Consider the following 19,929-nt stretch of genomic DNA (forward strand, 5'->3'; position numbering starts at 1 on the left):
CTTGACAATTTTAGGTTGACATTAGCAAGACTTGATGTGGCCTTTCTCTTACTTTCCCTTTCCTTTCTTCTTTATGCCTCTGTTTTGTGAAAATTAATAAAGGGAAACCTCACTAAAATGGAGTCAGGAGGTTCATACAGAAAAACTCTCATGCCCTACCACTCCTCCTTAACTGCAGACTCAACAGGAAGAGACAGACCTTGAAGTGGATAGTAGTTCACTATTCCAGTAGGAGGATGGAAGGCAGCCCACCAGCCTAGCCAATGAGAGCCACAACTGATGGACAGCCACTATACTTTCAGCTCCCAGTTTACTCCAATAGTCTTTGCATTTATAAGAAATTTCCCAACTTCCTGCTTTCCTCTATAAAAGAGCATTCTCCAACTTTGTTGGGGGAAGCTGCCTATGGTTTTACCCTGGCTTTCTTGTTCTGGATTGCAATTATCTGTTATCCTCAAATAAACCCAGCTTTTGCTGGTAAAATAGCTAATAGTTTTATATTTAAGGTTAACAGTTTAAATTCTAAAACATGCAAACTGTGTCTATTTTTCCAATCAATTTTTACAGAAAAGCAACTTTCCCACCTACCTTTGATTCAGTTCCCCTGAGTGGCCACTGTGAGCAATTTACCGATTTTTTTCCAGTCACTTCCATCCATAGGAATGCATACAGGGCTCACAAGGTAAACCACCAATAATCATACAGCAGGACCCAAGATCTATCTTAGTTTAGGAGGCTGGTGTGAAGCTCTTGTTTTGATTTTGATTTTGAGAATGAAACTGGTAAGGATGTGCCTCCTGAAGACACTTATTATGGAAATATATGCATACTTGGAATTACTTTCCAAATTAGTGGAAACTCTAGCCAATTACCCTTTTCACGGTTACTTTTACGTTAAAAAAAAAAAAAAAAGACAAACCCAAATCAAGGTTATAGAAATCATAAAATTGTAAATGTTTTCATTGAATAAATCAGCAAAAAATTCAGAAAAGCAGTAATATTTCAGAATTTATTTTTAAAATATCAGTTTATATTAGGTAGGGCCTGTGTTTACACTGCATGATGAATGTAAGGATAAATGTAAGGATGACCTATGTTGACAAGGTCAAAAATCTGGATTTGATGGTTTGGGGAATGTAAGCCCAAACACGCCTGTTAGCCTCCCATAAGTCTTGCCTTTTTCTATGCATTTAAGATGCACTTCTTAAAATTATGAAGCTAATAACAAATTACATTAGCTGTTTTATGTCAGTACATTCATATTTATCTTCATTTTTTAAACAGTGGTATTTTATTGCGTGATAGAACCAAAGATTATTTTATTCTTCCCTTTTATGCATAGCTGCTTAGATTATACACTGGTTTTGGTTTTGCTAATTCCAACGTCATGATAGTAATTACACTTGTATTGATATGAAAAATGATTTTAGGATTTTGTTTTTATATAGGTAAATTCTTCTCCAAAAGAGAGTTGTTCCAGTTTTACACTCACATCACACATGCATAAGTGTAAGCTTCCAGATCGAGGAAGCACCGAGAGCCCCCAGCAAATTTAACCCAAGGGGGTCCACACCAAGACACATCATTAAAATGGCAAAAGTAGTGATAAAGAATTTTAAAAGCAGCAAAGGAAACAGTTACATACAAGGGAAACCCCATAGGGCTATCAGCTGATTTTTCAGCAGAAACTTTGCAGGCCAGAGGGAGTGGCATGATATTCAAAGTACTGAAAGGAAGAAAAGCCACAATCAAGAATACTCTACCCAGCAAGGTTATCCTTCAGAATAAAGGAGAGATAGGGTTTCCCAGACAAACAAAAGTTAAAGGAGTTCATCACCACTGAACCAACCTTACAAGAAATGTTAAAGGGACTTGTTTGAGTGGAAACAAAAGTTCATAATCAGGAGTAAGAAAGTTATAAAAGGAAAAAAATTCATAGGTAAGTGCAAATATATAATGCAAGTAGTAGATTAATCACTTATAAAACTAATATGGAAGTTAAAGCACAAAAGCAGTAAATTCAATTATATCTACAAAAGTCAGTCAAGGGATCCACAAAATAAAAAGAAGTAAAGTGTGACATTATATACATAAAATATGATGGGGGAGTAATAAAAATTTAGTGCTTTTAGAATGGGCTCAAACTTAAGTGACCATCAATTAATATAGACTGCTATACATCATATATGAATCTAATCTAACCACAAACTCAAAACCTATAATAGATATGCAAAAATCAAGGAGAAAGGAATCCAAGCACAATAAAGGAAGCCATCAAACCACAAGGGAAGAGAGAAGAAAGAGAAGAAGAAAGGAACAGAAGAACTACAAAAGCAACCATAATACAAGTAACAAAATGGCAGTAAGTATATACCTCTCAATAATTACTTTAAGTGTGGATAGACTAAATGCTCCAATCAAAAGGCATAGAAGGAATGAAATGGATTAAAAAGCAAAACCCATCTATGTGCTGTCTCCAAGAGACTCACTTCAGACCTAAAGACCCATGTGGATTGAAAGTGAAGGGTTGGAAAAACATTTGCCATGCAAATGAATGTGAAAAGAAAGCCAGGGTAGGGGCACCTGGGTGGCTCGGTTGGTTAAGCGTCCGATTTCGGCTCAGGTCATGATCTCACGGTCTGTGAGTTCAAGCCCCACGTTGGGCTCTGTGCCGACAGCTCAGAGGTTGGAGCCTGTTTCAGATTCTGTGTCTCCCTCTCTCTCTGCCCCTCCCCTGTTCATGCTCTGTCTCTCTCTTTCTCAAAAATAAAATAAAATAAAATAAAATAAAACGTTAAAAAAAAAAAAAAAGCCAGGGTAGCAGTACTTGCAACAGACAAAACAGACATTAAAACAAAGACTGTATTGAGACAAAGAAGGACACTACATAATGATAAAGGAAACAATCCAACAAAAGGTTGTAACAATTGTAAATATTTATGAACCCAATTTGGAAACACCCAAATACGTGTAACTACCATTAACAGACATAAAGGAAGAAATTGACAGTAATACAATAATAGTAGGGAACTTTAACACCCTACTTACATCAGGGGATAGATCATCCAGGCAAAAAATCAACAAGAAACAGTAGCTTTGAATGACACATTGGACCGGGTGGACCTAACAGCTATATCAGAACATTTTGTCCAAAAACAGTGGAATACACATTCTTTTCAAGTACACATGGAACATTCTTCAGAATAGATCACGTTAAGCCACAGAATAACTCTCAATTTTAAAAAAAGGAATGCATAATTGTGCCTGTTTCCTTTTACCCTTGTTACACTAAACTTTCATTCTTTGCTAGTCTAAGAGGTACAAAATGATGCACTACCGTTGTGGTTTTGATTCCTTGGTGCTAACAGAGGTTTACAAGGATCCATGAGATTTCTGGGAGAAGATGATCAAGATACCTTGATTAGGTGGCAGGGGAGTGGAATCCCAGTCGTTCACCTGAACTATGTCACCTGGGGCCAGTTACTGGCCACAGCTCTACCTGTAATGAGATGTCACCCATGTCCTTGGGCTGTTGGAAGGATTACATCAGTTGGGACCCAATGCTGAGCTCTTTCCTAACCCTGCGTCTTTACTCTGCATGTGCTAGAATGGTCCCACTTCTATTCTAGGTCTTTTCCTTCCAGCTCCCTCTCTCTATGACAGTAGGAATTGTGAGCTTCAGAGGCTCAGAAGCTCAGTTAGGCTGAATGGGCTCTGATATTGGAGCTGGACACAGTGGCCCTGCTCTGCTCCTTTCCAGCTTTGGGAGCCTGGTGTGGCCCTGCTTCTTCAAGTGTAGAATGGGGAGGAGAAGAAAGCCTGCAGGGCCCTTTGTTAACTGCTGAGGGCTGTGTGGGCACTTCTGTGAGGCTGTGTGGGAGTTCAAATCACATCCTCAGGGAGGTGTCAGTCACTATGATGTTGACAGGGTCACAGGGCCACATGGTTTGCACCCCGGCAGTGGCTGCCACCTGCTTGTATTGGCCCCTTGTTATGGGCTCCCTGAGGTGGAGGCAGGGGCTTCTGAAAAGCTTCTGAGGGCTGCAGATGACGGGTCACCAATTATGGCAGCTTAAAAGTCTCACAATCTGATGACAGTTGACTAGAGAACCAGGAAAGCAAGTGGTTTAATTCAGTCAGAGTTTGAAGCCCTGAGAACCAGAGGAGCCAATATGTAGAGTCTAGTTTAGATTGAAGGCCTAAGGACCAGAAGTTCCAAGGGCAGGAGAAGATGGACATTACAGCTTTAGCAGTCAGGACCTCGAAAGATTACATGATGCTCACCCACTTTGGGAGGGCAAACTGCTTCACTGAGCCACCAATTCAAATGTCAGTTTCGTATGGAAACACCCTCACAGACACACACAGAAATAGTATTTAGCTGAATATCTGGACACACTGTGACCCAGTCAAGATGACACATAAAATTAACCATCAGAGTGTGGTTTTCTTTATATTGCAGTTGGTTGGATTTCTTAGACCTTTGGCTTTATAATTTATATCCAATTTGGAAAATTTTGACCATTATTTCCTCAAATATTTTGCCCATTTTTTCTCTTTACTGGGTCTCCAATTGCATGTATGTTAAATCCTTGATACTATTTCAGAGCTAATATAGGATCTGTTCATTTTTCCCTTATTTTTTCTCTTTGTTTCATTTTGGGTCTTCCTATTGCTCTGTCTACAAACTCACTGACATTATGCAGTATCTAATTTGCTGTTAATCCCGTTCAGTGTATCTTTAATTACAGACATTGTACTTTTTTAATATCTAGAAGTTTCATTGATGTTTTTAATACCAGCCATTTCCTCCTGATCATATTCAGGAGATTTAATACACTGAAGAATATTAAAAGATTTAGATTAGCTGTTTTAAGTTCTTCATTTAAATTCCATTATTTCTCTCATTTTTCTTGATTGTTTCTTGATTGAATTTTTCCTGTTTATGGAGATTTTTTTTTTTTTTTTGCCATTTTTGATGTCTGGTAATTTTTTATTAAATAGTAGACATTGTTAAATTTACTTTGTTGGGAATTGAACTTTGTAGTATTCATTTAAAGAGTGTTGGGTATTATTGTCATCAAAATTAAGAAAACTGAGTATCAGTTGGATCATCTGATATTACCTTTTAAACTTTATGGCTTGGGATACAGTTACCTTACTTGGGCTAATTTTAACTACTAAGACTCTAATAATAAACTTCTGATAACCAGCTGGCATCCCTTTATGCAGTTCATCCATTCTGATGAATGGGAGCAAAAACAATTCCAAGACCTGGGCAAGCCTCAACCCTTGTCCAGCCTGCTGATTTCTGATGGTCTCTTCTCTGCCTGGGTGGGTCCCTGTCATGCATGCACAGATGAGCACACATCCAGACACTGGGCATCTGCAGAACACTTTCTGTTCAGCATCTTCTCCAGCCCTCTGCACTGCATTCAGCCTCTTGGAACTCCTGCCTGTGTCTCCTCAACAGAAGTCACAGGGCTCCCTTTGGGTCCCCTCCCTGTGCTGCAGCCTGGAAACTTTCCTTAGGGATTGCAACAAGGCCATCCCTAGGCTCACCTTCTTTGTTTCCTAAGAGAAGGTGTTCTTATTAACCCGCCAAGCAGCTAACAAGCCCTTTACTCAGGGAAAGTCTGGGCCCTTGGGGAGGGAAACAAATGACCCATGTTTATCCTAGTCCTGGGAGCTTACAGTGTGGTGGAGGAGATGAGATCAAGGACCTAAATAACTAAAGGAAAATAGCATGGGGTCTCGTCATCCTCACCTTATCCCATCTCCAGAGAGGCTGCGATGGTGTTGGGGAATGTTATTCACCTGTATTTGGACTCTGACAGAGTTGTTGCAAGATCCCAGGTTATAATATTGCTGGCCTGGAGGATGTGATTTTAATTAAAGTCAACCTTGTGGCTAATGTTTATACCAGTCACAACATGTACTTACAAACAGCACTTAACATGTGCCAAGCTCTGTTTTTCTGCCTCCCTCTCTTATACATACACCGAACCATGAGCCCACGTCTACAGGTTGGCACAGTCGATCTCTGGCTACATCCTCGGTCTCCAGAAGCAGAGATAACCACAAACTGGAATGGCTTATCCTCTACTCTGCCCATTACTTTGACTTCTCTCTTGTCTGATCCTGTTCCTGTGGACTTTCCCCTCTATGTCCACTAGTGTCCCTACACCCGTGGCATTGTCACCTCTGCCTGGGCAACCCCTCCAAGCCCTTTTCACTGTTGTCAACCTTGTTATCTGTGTGTCTGCCTCAGCTCCCTGTGACCTGGATCTTTCATAAGGAAAGGAAGGCCCATGTCATGTCACTGATGCTCCTTCTACAGTGTTGATCACCAGGCTCAAGACATGCCTTCCCCAGGTGAGTGGGTGGCTTGGGCTCTAATTCTCTGTACTGACACTGACATGATCTTGTCCTGTTGTAAAGTATATTTAATGTGGGTGGTGGGAAATATGACAGGTAGGTTGAGGATAGAAAAGAGGTCAGTGAATATCATCCAGAGGAACTGCCCAGATCCATGAGCTCCAGGAGCCAGGTGTCAACTTTTCAGTGGGTGAGCCCTGATCACACTAGCACCATTACAGATATTTGTTTATAAAAATAAAATTGTTTGCTCTTTGGATGGGGGACGAGATGTGTGAACTCAGATGTGCCCTGAGGAGCATTTGGTACATGTCTTAGTGGTTAGGGTAAGTGTTTAGGTTGTATCAGCCTGAAAAGGAAAGTGGCAGGTGACACTGATGTGAGGGAAACAATTATAACACTGGCAGGGGATGAATTGAGTTCAATAGCCAATGTTTCCTAACCTGAGAGGTGGCAGAGGTCATTAACAAAGTCAAAGAGCACCTGGGTGGCTCTGTCAGCTGAGCATCCAACTTCAGCTCAGATCATGATCTCACAGTTTGTGGGCTCAAGCCCCACATTGGGTTCTCTGCTGTCAGCATGGAGCCCACTTGTCTCCCTCTCTCTCTGCACCTCCTGCACTCACGCTCTCTCTCTCTCAAAAATAAGCAAACAAAAAAACAAAGTCAAAGAGTAAATTGGTATAAAAGGGCTTAAGAATTAGGACTACGAATGTGATTTTGGAGACAGTAGTAGCATTTCATTGCCAGAAGACTGAATGAGGGTTTCAGGTCGAACAATGACAACAAATGGAAATGTACATGTTGAGAAAGGAAGAAAGAAAGATCACCAGAAATAGAAAATATGAACCAAATGTAAAGGACTGTTATATCCTCTTAATTTCTTAAAAATATATACAAATATTGTTACATTGTTTGTGTGGTTTATAACATGTATATACGCAATTCCTAGAACAGCTACTGCAAAAGAATGGGAAGCGGTAATGAATTGATCTATCTTGTAAGTCTCTTACTTTTTACACTAATATTATGCTATGAAATTCAGCAATGAAAAGGCATGAAGTATTGATATACAGAACAACATGTATGAATTTCAAAATAATAATTTGGAGTGAAAGAAAACAGAGAGAAAGGAATACATCCTCTCTGATTCCACCTATGTGAAAATCTACAAACTTCAAACTATTCTATTGTGACAGAAAGTAGATCAATAGTTCCCTGGGTCCAAAAGGGTCAGGGCAGAAGGGAGGATTATCAAGGGGTAAGAGGAAACTTTAGGGGTGATGACATGGTCATTAGGCTGATTGTGGTGGCATTTCACAGATGCATATGTCAAAATCTATCAAACTGTGTAATTTAATGATGTGCAGTTTATCACATGTCAATTATTCCTCAATAATCTCTTTTTAAGAGCCTGTCAATAGACTGAAAACAATTAAGGTCATGTATTTTACTACCTATACCAATTGTATATTCATGATGGAAATATGTATAGTGGCACCTGGCTGGCTCAGTTGTAGAGCATGTAACTCTTAATCTCAGGGTCATGAGTTCAAGCCCCAACTGGGTATGGAGCCTACTTAAAATTAAAAAAAAAAAAGTAGAGATGATGGAAATATGTATAGATGAAAAGCCAATACACATATAAAATGGAATTCTAAAAAATAATTAACATCAAAGTATGCAGGGAAGGAGGAACATGGGGGGAAGACTGGACAAACAAAACAAATGGTAACTTATACAGCTATTTCAACCATATTAATTTTTATGTTTACTATAAATCCCATAAACACTGCAATTCAAAAGTAGAAGAGGTTAGAGGAATGAGAGAGTGAGACCAACTACATAATGTCAATTAGAGATGCAATTTTTTTTAAGTTTTTATTTATTTTGAGAGAAAGAGTGAGCAGGGGAGGGGCAGAGAGAGAGGAGAGAGCAAGAATCCCAAGCAGGCTCTGTGAGTGCAGAGCCCAATGGGAGCTCAATTCAGGACTCGAATTCACTAACCGTGAGATCACAATCTGAGCTGAAGTTGGATTCTTAACCTTAACCAACTGAGCCACCCAGGCATCCCTAAAGACACAATCTAAAAGCATGACACAGATATATTGAAAATAAAAGGATGGAAGATATACCATTCAAATAGTAGAGGTAGGAAATCTGCTGTGGCCATCTTAATGTCAGATGAAGTTGACTTCAAGACAAAGAATATCCTGAGAAAAAAAGAAGGAACTTTATTTGTCCTAATAGAAGGGGAGGCAGAGGGTGTGGACACTGAAGCCAAATGCGTGGGGAGATTCCCTGAATGGAGCCCATGGAAGTTTTCTACAGAGAGCTACTTTCTCCCTGAGGTAAAGTAATTTGCTGAGACTGAAAAGCAGTGAGGAGGTGCTGGAGGAGAAGAGTAAGTGTGAAATGGTTTTTACAAAGCAGGAGAGTAAGGGGTCTGGGGACTCAGTGGCTCCAGAGCAGCAACAGGCCCATGTGTGGTTGCTGCATGTGTGGTGGTGTTTTGTTTTTGTTTTGTTTTTAATTGAGAGATCATTGACACATGACATTATATTAGGTTCAGGTGTATGACATAATGATTTGATATTTGTGTATATTGTGAAATGATCGCCACAATAAGTCTAGTTAACATCCATCACCACACATAGTTACAATTTTTTTCTTGTGATGATAACTTTTAAGGTCTACTCTCTTAGCAACTTTGAAATATGCAATATGGTATTATTAACTATAGTCACACTGCTGTACATTACACCATCAGGACTTATTTTATAACTGGAAGTTTATATCTTTTGACCGTCTTCACCCATTTCATCCATCCCCCATGACTACCACACCTCTGGCTACCACAAATCTGTTTGCTGTGTCTGTAAGTTTGTTTTGTTTTGTTTTTTAAGATTCCACATATAAGTGAGATCACATGGTGTTGGTCTTTCTCTGACTTATTTTGTTTATCATAATGCCCTCAAAGTCCAGCCATGTGATCACAAATGGCAGGATTTATATATATACATGATATGTATACAAAATAATATACGTACCTCAATTTCGTATTCATTCATCAATGAATAAGCACTTAAGTTGCCTCCATGTCTTGGCTATTGTAAATAATGTTACAGCAAACATGGCTGTGCATATGTCTTTTCAACTTAGCATTTTCCTTTTCTTTGGAGAAATATCCAGAAGTGGGATTGCTGGATTATATGTTGCTTCTATTTTTAACTTTTAAAGGAAATTCCATACTGTTTTCCATAGTGACTGCACCAATTTACAGTCCCACCAGCAGTACACAAGGGTTTTCTTTTTTTCTCCACTTCCTTGCCAGTTCTTGTTGTTTCTTGTTTTTTGTTTGTTTGTTTGTTTTTATAATAGCCATTCTAACAGGTGTAAAGTTATACCTTATTGTGGTTTTGATTTGCATTTCTATTAGTGATGTTGACTATCTTTTCATGTCTCTGTTGATCTCTGTCTTTGGAAAAATGGTAGTTCAGATGCTCTACTTTTTATTTTACTTTTTGAGAGGGAGGGCGTAAGTGAGCGAGGGTCAGAGATAAAGAGAGAGGGAGAGAGACAGAGGTAGAGAGAGAAAGAGAGAGAGAGAAGCGGGGCTCACCCAGGGCTTGTGTTTTACCCAAAGCAGGGCTCTTGCTCACCCAATGTGGGGCTTATCTGTCTACTTTTTAATTGGATTGTTTGTATTTTTGCTATTGAGTTGTATGTGTTCTTTATATATTTTGGGTAATAACCCTATATCAGATATATGATTTGCAAGTATCTTTTCCCGCTTGGTAGGTTGCCTTTTCATTTTCTTGATAGTTTCCTTTACTGTGAAGAAGCTTTTTAGTTTGCTGTAGTCCCACTTATTTATTTTTGCTCTTGTTGCCTTTGCTTTTGGTGTCAGATTCAAAAACTAATCACCAAGACCTATGTCAAGGAGCTTACCACCTATGTTTTCTTTAGGAGTTTTATGACTTCAGGTATTATGTTCAAAGTCTTTAATCCACTTAGAGTTAATGTTTGTGTATGGTATGAGATAGTGATCAAGTTTCATTCTTTTGTATATGGCTGTCCAGTTTTCCCAATATTATTTATTAAAGAGACTGCCCTTTCTCTGTTGTATGTTCTTGGCTCCTTTGTAGTAAATTAATTGATCTTATATGTTTGGGTTTATTTCTGGGTTCTCTGTTCCATTCCATTGGTCCATGTTTTTATGCCATATCTGTTTTTATACCAATACCATACCATTTTGATTTCTATAGCTTTGTAAGAGTGAATTTTTTGTAATATTAACAAGATTAATTCATCAAGGAGTCGTAATAATCATATATGTATATGTAACTCATACAGTTTCAAACTACATGAAGGAAAAATCTACAGAATGAAAGGGAGATTATAACACCCCTTTATAAGCAATTGATAGAATGATTACATGAAAACTCATTGAGTCATAAGAAATCTAAGCATTATAAAGCATGTTGATTTAATTAACATTCATAGAGCACATTTGCACTATCTACTTTAGATTCATTCTTTTCTAGTGAACATGGTACATTGGCTAAGATATACCACGTCCTGGGCTGTAAAACAAGTCTAAATTAAATGTAAGCGCATGAAATCATACAAGCACCATTCTCTAACTCAATGAAACTAAAGTGGAAATGAGTAAAAATATCTAAGAATACCCCCAAAATTTGTATATCAAGCAACACACTTTTAAATTATCCATGATTCAAAGAAGAAAAGGAACTTTAAAAACTCCTCTCAATAAATGCCAATGAAAATATAACACATTAAAATATGTCAGATGCTGTGAAAACCAGCAATCAGATTAAAATGTATAGCTTTCAGTGCCTTTATTAAAGGGACAGAGGGTTGGGGCAACAGAGTATGATTACTAATGGTTTCTTCTGGGTGTTAAAGAATATTCCAGAATTGATTCTAGTGATGGTTGTGTAACTCTCTAGATATAACAATTGAAATGTATACTTTAAATGAGTGATTTATATAAAGAATCATAATTATTAATTGTGTGAATTATATGTCACTAAACCTGTTAAGAAGAAAGGAAGAAATATATAAAATCTGTGACCTCAAGATCAGCATTAATCAGCCATAGAGATAAATATAAATTTAAACCAAGTGAAGTAACAAGCATAGAAATCAGTGAAATAGAATATTCTGACACTGATTACTAGGAGTTGGCGCAGACTCCACAGGTTAAGGGCTTGGTCCCACATGACCATCCCCACTTCAGACATCAATCACAAGCAGTGGGCTCCCACGTGATCCACACTTTTGTCTGACTTGGCTGTAAATTGGGGGTTCCCATGACCCTCTCCTCAGATTCAATAATTTGCCATAACAGCTTAAATAACTCTGGGAAACATGTTTATCGATTTATTATAAAGGATACAAATGAGTAGACAGATAAAGTACATTGGGTGAGGTCCAGAAGAGTCCAGAGTGCAGGAGCTTCTGTCCCTGTGGAGTTGATATGTACCACCCTCCCAGCACATGGATGTGTTCACCAACCTGAAAGCTCTCTGAACCCCATACTCTTGGGATTTTATGGAGGCTTCCTCACACAGTGCACTGTCAATTATTATCTCAATCTCTACCCCTCTCACTTTCCCCAGAGAATGGGGGTGAGGGGCTGAAAGTTTCAAACTTCTAATCATAGCTTGGTCTTTTAGTGACCAGCTTTCACCCAGAAGCTGTCCTGGAGCCCACCTAGAGTGGCCTCATCAGAAAAAAAGACACTCCTATCGCCCCCATCACTGAGGAAGTCATAAAAGTTCCAGGATCTCTGTTTCAGGAACTAGGGGTAGAGACTATACACACACACACACACACACACACACACACACACACACACACCACATGCTTCCATTATGTCACAGATACAAACAATAAAAAATACTACTGACAAAATGGAAAGTTGGTTTTCTGAAAGATCATCAAAAGTAATAAACTTCTAACTAGACTAACAAAGGAAAAAAGAGAACACAAAATTCCAGTATCAGGAATTAATGATTAATGTCACAACAAATTCTGCATCCATTAAAATGATATCAAGGGGATCTAGGGCACCTGGCTGGTTCAGTTGGTGAAATGTGCAACTCTTGATCTTGGGGTGGTGAATTTGACCCCCATATTGGGCATAGAGATTACTTAAAAATAAAATCTTAAAAAGGGGGGTCTTACAAAACAAATTCATGCCAATAAATGAGACAACTTGGATAAAGTGTATAAATTCTTTGAAAAATACTACTTAGCAAAATGGACACAAAATGAAAATATAATCTGAATTATCTTGTACCTAGTTATGAATTGGGATTCATTATTTAAAAACTTACCACAAAGAAAACTATAGGCCTGGGCTGTTTCACTGGTAAATTCTATAAATATTTATGGAAGAAGTAACACTAATCTTACACAAATTCTTTCAGAAAATATAGGAGTTCTTCAGTGGTTTATGAAGCCAGCACAGCCCTAATGCCAAAACCTGACAAAACATTTCAAAAGAAGAAATATACTAATTAATATCCCTCCTGAAATTAGATGCAAACATCCTGAACCAAAGTGAACTAAATTCAGCAATATTTAAATAAGATAACATATCAGCCAACTGGGGTTAATCACAGGAATAAGTGTTGGATTAACATTTGAAAAATTAATCAGTGTTTTTCACTATATTAACAGTATAAGAGGAAAAATTATATGAATAGATGAAAGGATGCAGAAAAAGCATTTAACAACATTGAATCCCCCGTTCATGCTAAATGCTTCTATTATGTTAGGACATCTGATAAAGACCATTTTCTCATGCAGTCATATAGCAGATTAGGATAAGATGGAGCATGAGGCAATTTTCTGAAATAATGCTTTTGTACCATGACCTCATAGGGCATTTGGGCTACACACACAATTGCATTTTTCAAAGCTCTTTGAGTGGTGCCCTTAAGAACTGGGCATTTCTCTCTTTGTAAGTTTTACCATGAAGAAAACTGTCAACAAATATTGAACCCTAGTTATTGAAATATATGATGAAGTATTAAGAGAAATGTACTGATATCTACAACTGAATTTCATCAGATGAATGGGCAGAGGGATGGATATGGAAAGAAATATGGAGTAAAGCAGATTTGGCAAAATCTTGGTTATAGAATCTAGGTGGCGGATATATGGGAGTTCATTATATAAGTCTTTAAACTCTACTGAATTCTTAAAAATGTTCATAATAAAATACTGAGGGAAAGAGTCTGAGGAGGAGAAAGACAGGAGGGAAGAGCATTATGGGAGAAGAGAAAGGAGACCCCGCATTCCCTGGACTCAGAGGAGGCTCAGCCTGGAACAGGGAGGACATGAGGGACACACGGGAGCTTAGATGTCACCAAATGCTTGGCAGGCTTTATGTGGGAGAGGTCTGCATTTTACCTTGTTTAGATACAGTCGATTGAACTGGGCTCAAAATAAGCTGTTGTTTTTTTTTTTTTTTTAACTTTTTCTTCTTTCTTTCTTTCTTTCTTTCTTTCTTTCTTTCTTTCTTTCTTCCTCTCATTTAACTTTCTAATTTAAAACACTCTCATGTTAAAGGAAAGTTCCAAAAACTGCAAAAACCCTTGTCGTGAACCATTTGGAAAAGAGCTGTTGACATGATCAATGACTGAATGCTTTAGTGTATGTTTTCAACAAATGAGAGCATTCTCTCCTGTAACCACAATACAACCCTCAAAATTAGAACAGTAACATTAAAGGGCACCTGTGTGTCTCAGTCAGTTAAGTGTCCAACTCTTGATTTTGGTTCAGGTCATGATTTCATGGTCATGAGATTGAGTCCCATGTCAGGCTCTGCACTGAGCGTGGAGACTGCTTAAGATTCTCTCTCTCTCTCTCTCCCCCCTCCCCCAAAAAGCAAAACAAAACAAAAAACCCATTAACATTACTAGTTATTCCTATCATATTTCTTTGGCTGTCTTCATGATGCCATTTTGAACAGAGAGACCCTGACCCAATTTCCTGTGTTGCTATTTTCTCTTTTTCTGTATGACTCTTTGGTATTTTGTGAGACACTGGCAAGCTCCTTTGGGGTGAGCTTGTCAGGTTAAAGTCAGAAGTTCGTTACTTAACATGTGATCCCATATCCTGATATTTATTTGTTTGTTTGTTTGTTTTTAAGTAGGCTCCATGCTCAGTGTGGGGCTTGAACTCATGACCCTGAGATCAAGGGTCACATGCTCTACTGACTGAGCCTACTAGGTTCCCCTCTATGTCCTGATTTTTAAAAAGTGTGCTCATAATATAACCCTTAAATGTAAATGTGTGTGTGTGTGTGTGTGTGTGTGTGTGTGTGTTGTGTGTGTGCAAGAGAGAGAAAGAGGAAATGAATTCACACATAAGGTCAAATAAAACAACTAAAAGGAACAAAATAATGTTGTCTCTAATTGAGGACATCACACGTGGTTTCATATTCTTTTTTTTTTTTTTAATTTTTTTTTTTTTCAACGTTTATTTATTTTTGGGACAGAGAGAGACAGAGCATGAACGGGGGAGGGGCAGAGAGAGAGGGAGACACAGAATCGGAAACAGGCTCCAGGCTCTGAGCCATCAGCCCAGAGCCCGACGCGGGGCTCGAACTCACGGACCGCGAGATCGTGACCTGGCTGAAGTCGGACGCTTAACCGACTGCGCCACCCAGGCGCCCCACACACGTGGTTTCATATTCTTATAAAAACTTTCCTTGCCCATGTTTTCTGGAATAAATACATTTTATTGTATTATAAGAGAAAAAAATACTGGAAAAATTTTTCTGGTGTGAAATTAACTTGTTAGCACCGAAGGCCAAGGGACAAACATGAATACAAAAGAAAGAGAGTATAGAGCAGGAGGAAAGGTCCCAGTCTGTTTGCTTTTTTTGGCTGGGGTGGAGAGAATGTGAGAAGCATCCCAAGAGGGAGGAGAGTCTGGCTGCCACTCATGCCTGTCTTTACCTTGTCCCCACAGGCCCTAACTTCCTCAGCCATTCTGCAGGGCAAGACAGAGTTCACCAGCAATTAGCGGCCCCACACAGATGAGAGCCCAGCCCCTGGGAGGGGTTGTGTCCAGCAGGTACATTGGAAGACTGATTTCCAAGCCTTACCCTGCCCTTGTCTTCGTGTCCCTCTGGTCTTCTGATGCCTGCAGGTCCTGGTCCTTTATTTCCCTGGTGTTTATTGGATGTCTCCTGTGTGCCAGGCACTGTGTTAGTGGAGGACATGGGGCCCCTGCTTTCTGGAACTCTTCTTCTGGGGTGGCATCCAGACAGACAGAAGAATGTGTCAGTTAAGACATACTAGGAACCCCAAGGATAATTGGGTGACGGATGGGACAGAGACTAGGAACCCCAAGGATAATTGGGTGACGGATGGGACAGAGACAGATGGGAATGGTGACTTTGATACAGAGCCACTGTCTCTGGTGCAGGGAGCCAGGGAGAGGTCCTAAGAGGGCCCCCCAGGAACTATTGCCCCTGAGTGCAGGGACTGGGCTTCTTTGAGCAAAGCTGGAGGGCAGCTGGGGTGAGTGGAGGGTGGAGAAGTCAGAAGGACAGGTAGAGGCAGATCACATACCCTGGACACCATGTAGGGAGCATGGGTTTTATTTTTTGAGTGAAATATTAAAGAAAGTAAAACATCTGAATGTTTTATATGGATTACATATTGAAATGATACTATGTTGGTTATTTTAGGTTGAAAAATATATTGTTCAAATTAATTTGACCTCTCTCTTTGTACTCTTTTAGAGTGGTAACTATGAATTCGAATTTAATGTGTGGCCTGTAATGTACTTGTGTTGGCGGTGCTGGTCTAATGTACATGGTAGATGGAGGATCAAAAAGACCATGGTCAAGTGCAGGAGAGTTGCTTGTTCAGATTCCACTGGCGACCAAAAGCTGAGTGCCCAACCAGCACTGCCAGCCTCCAGGAATCCTGTGGGGATTCATTCACCAGCTTCCCCTCCTTCCCGGACCCATGCATCAGAAGAGAAGAGAGATTGTAACACATGCACACAAGGAGTGGGTTTTACCAATTGTTCGAATACTCCCTTTTCTGCATGCCCTGCAAATATGTCACTCAGGCACAGAACCTGTGGGCCCCACGCCCAGAGGTGGATGCAAGGTGGTGATTGCATGGCAGTCATGGCCAACCTGAAAACTGGATTCTAACTGGGTCTCCATCATGCCCTGTTATACAGTGATGCATTAGGTCCATAAAATACAATAAAAACAGAAATTACTTTTATAACGCATGCCTCCTGGTAGGGAAATCTTCTAGAACATCAGCTGGACAGAGCTCATCATTGGAGCTATACAGGTGCAGCTAGGCCTGGCCAAGTGGAAAAGTGCTAGGTTTGAGCTATGAGGTGGGCCTGGGCCTGGGCCAAGCCCCACTTAGCCCCATGCCTTGTGCTCGTGGCAGGTGCGGGGCTCTCTCTGCCTTCACAGCCCAGGGCCCTGTGCCTCTCCAGTAGGGCTGGGCTTGGGGAAGCCACCCAAGGGCTCCTTTCCAGCTGGAGCCCCATCTCTTGCTACCGATCCTGTGATCTAACAGATTCTTCACCCCAATCCTGATGTAATAAATAATGAAGAGTCGTACTTTTTATACATCTGTTAGTGACAGGTGAGTGGTGTCTGTCCTTTGTGTGCCCCATGTATGTTGCTGCAGAAAATGGCTCCCTCAAATTACTTGGTCAACTGAGTCAAGCTGAGTGGAAGAGGGTTTGAGTGGTGATGAAGGATTGAGGGTCATGAGGGAAACATATCACCAAATATTTATCCCTTGTTTCTAGATGAGACGGTTAAATCCATGCAGCAGGACCACAGGCATGAAGTGTCCATGCAAACCTGGTTACTCTTCTTGGAAAAGATTCTTCTGAGTTCTGTCAGAAGTGCCTCACTAGGTGAGATGTGGGGGCCTCGGGGGCTCTTAACCCACAGAAGACCCAAGTTTCCTGTACCCCTTTCTCCATCCTGGTTTCATGCAGCCCTGCCATCCCCTCAGCACCTCCCTGTTCCCTGAGCCTGCAGTGGCCCCTGTCTGTCCATTTTTTTTTTTTTTTTTGCATGGCCCCACACTGCCCCCAGCAGTGGCACCTTCCCACACCTCCTCAGCACCTTTTCCTCCTGGCCAGTTGAGTTTTCCACTGGGCACAGTAGACCGCTTCTTAGGGCACTTGATGATTTATTTATTTTTGAAATATGAAGCAAAAAATTGAATAGAGTATGACCTGGTTTATGTTCATCTTTATTTCAATTCAATCATAAGATTCATTTTTAACACTTCATTATTCAGGAGAAGGCCGATGAGGACAAACGTGGCCACAGCCTACAAAGTCATAGTAGGACCAAGCTTGTAGCTCCCAAAGTTTCCTCATCCCAGGCCCCCTTCCCTCTTTAAGATGCATCTCTTCCCCACTTTTTGGATTCAGGGGAAAAGTGTAATTGTTCTTCTCTGACACCGCATTTCTGGCTGTGATTGTAGGAACAGTCAATGGGTGGGGGACAAGAAGTTCCTGCACTAAGGCTGACTGGAGGATGGGGTTCAGCTTGGGAACAAAGGGGCTTCTGATCCCTGACCTGGACAGATTCCCCTTCACAGCCCACCCCCACCCCCTACAACCCAGGGAAGCTCCATGTAGGTCTTGAAAGGAAGCCCAGCTCCTGAAGGTGCAACTCTGAACACTTAACAGGGCCCTAGGGATTGAAGCGCGCAGGCCCAGATCCCTCCCCACCCAAACAGGGGGAGTGAGGGGACCCGGCCCTCCAGGCTGTTCTTCCCCCACTCTCTTGTCAGGGACACTGGGCCCCTGGAGCTTGCTCCCCCTTCCTCCTCAGCTTTCCAGCCTTCCCTTGCAGATCCCCTCCCTGTGCCTGTACCAGGTGCCCGATGGGATGGTCCAGGACAGTCCCTGCACCCTTAGGAGCAACCTCAAGTGTGTCAATCAAGAGTCCAGTACCTGGCCCATGGGGAGCCAGTGACCACTGGCCTGAGGCTGCCCACCACCAGCCCTGTCTTGGGTTCCCTGACCATGTCCAGGATGGGAAGCTGGTTCCTCAGGTCTTCAGGGCCCCCAGCTGGGACAGAGAGGTGGTCAGTATCTTGAATGAGTGACAAGAGTCAGGAGGAAAGGGTTGGGGGCTTATACAGCTTTGGTCAGAGCAGAACCCAACAGAGATTTTGTGTTTATTTTCACTTCATCCCTCCCCCCCTTTTCTCTCCCCTCCCTAAGGGTTCCCCAGAGTTGGAATGCCCCCTTCCTGTCACCAGATCCCAGGGGCTCCTTGTTCAGTGTCTGAGGCCCCAGCCCATACCATGTCCCCCCACCATCCTTGTGGAGAGAGATGAGGCAGAGAGGGCCCTCCCCTCTGCTAAGGTGAATGCCCCCTGTCTTCTAGGCTGTGGACCCTAAGTGCACAGAGTGAGTTAGTTTCTCCAGGACCCGTTCGCATGAGACTATCAGGATCTGCTTGCTGCCCACAATAAGGTCCTGGGTGGATTCAGGCCTCATCTGTCCTGCACTGACCCTGGCTCTCTAAAGTGGCCTGAGGGCTCTGGGCTGGCTGTATGAGGGCACCTGGCCCATTGGGACCAGCCCCCAGGCCGGTTGGCCGTGCTGAGCCATGTCCTTCCTCGTGCTTGTGAAACACCTTCACCCTACAGCCCTGCACTCTGGAGCATGGAAGGTGTCAGGCAGGGGTGCTGAGCGTCCCTTAGCACAGGTTCAGAGTGTGGTGTCAGCTCTGTGCACAGGTGCCGGTTCAGTCCTGGGACCTCCCTCTCACGATCCATGTAGTTTCCCTCCTTTGAGGACCTGTTGCTCCCACAGGCTGTCCTACCCTCTGACTCTTACCAACTTCTGCTTTCTCACTCCATAACCCATCTATCCTCCCAGATGGGCAATCAGCCCTGCCTTAGGGCAGGATTATCTGTTGACCTTGACTCCCCCAGGGCCTCCTGCTCAGGTGAGGCCCAGGCAGTGTGGCCTGATTTTCTGCTGATGGGATGCCCATAAGGAATGCAGAACAGCAGGCTCACCAGCAGGGGGAGCTCATTAGGTTCCACTCCTGGGTCTAGGCTTGACTGCACATCATCTGTCCTTTCCGAAATGTGTCCCAACTCACTGTCTCTGTGGCTTTCACCCAACCTAGGCTGAAACTCGTCTCTGATGACTTTCCAAACTTGTGTTCTTTAATTCCTGGAACCTACTCATGCGGCAGATGGACCTCCAGGACAATGAGATCCCTGCGGCCAGGGCTCTTACTCTAGGCATGCAGGGTGCCTTGTATGAAATGCTGGTGACCTGGCTCAACAAAACCAGGCAGGATGTTTCCATCAACACCCTACTGCAGAGAATCCAGGACTGCCTGGTAGGCCCCAGAAAGTGCATCTATGAAGAAGGCGGGACAGGCTCTGCCGTGTCCTGAGTGCAAAGACTCTTTTTAAGAATCTGAGCTTCCCTTTTTGCCTTTTCTACTTGAAGGGGAAGTATAAGTGGACACCAGCCT

At 41.7% G+C, this 19,929-nt stretch overlaps 2 long non-coding RNA genes across 3 annotated transcripts in view; both read left to right on the plus strand.

The window, feature by feature from the left end:
• LOC123587445 overlaps window positions 1-19,929 on the plus strand; it is a 58,014-nt gene that overhangs the window by 33,548 nt on the left and 4,537 nt on the right. Inside the window, exons 1-2 of one of the 2 annotated variants that reach the window (XR_006707323.1) lie at window positions 2,315-2,362; window positions 6,272-6,375. This is a non-coding gene — a long non-coding RNA (uncharacterized LOC123587445). Of the gene's footprint in view, window positions 1-2,314; window positions 2,363-6,271; window positions 6,376-19,929 lie in introns of those variants that run through there. The other variant, XR_006707320.1, reaches the window with a different exon arrangement.
• LOC123587454 lies at window positions 9,164-16,139 on the plus strand. The gene is made up of 2 exons (XR_006707324.1): window positions 9,164-9,255; window positions 15,390-16,139. It is a non-coding gene; the product is annotated as an uncharacterized LOC123587454 (long non-coding RNA).

This window comes from Leopardus geoffroyi, chromosome B1 (assembly GCF_018350155.1).
Source record: "Leopardus geoffroyi isolate Oge1 chromosome B1, O.geoffroyi_Oge1_pat1.0, whole genome shotgun sequence".
Lineage (NCBI taxonomy): Eukaryota > Metazoa > Chordata > Mammalia > Carnivora > Felidae > Leopardus > Leopardus geoffroyi.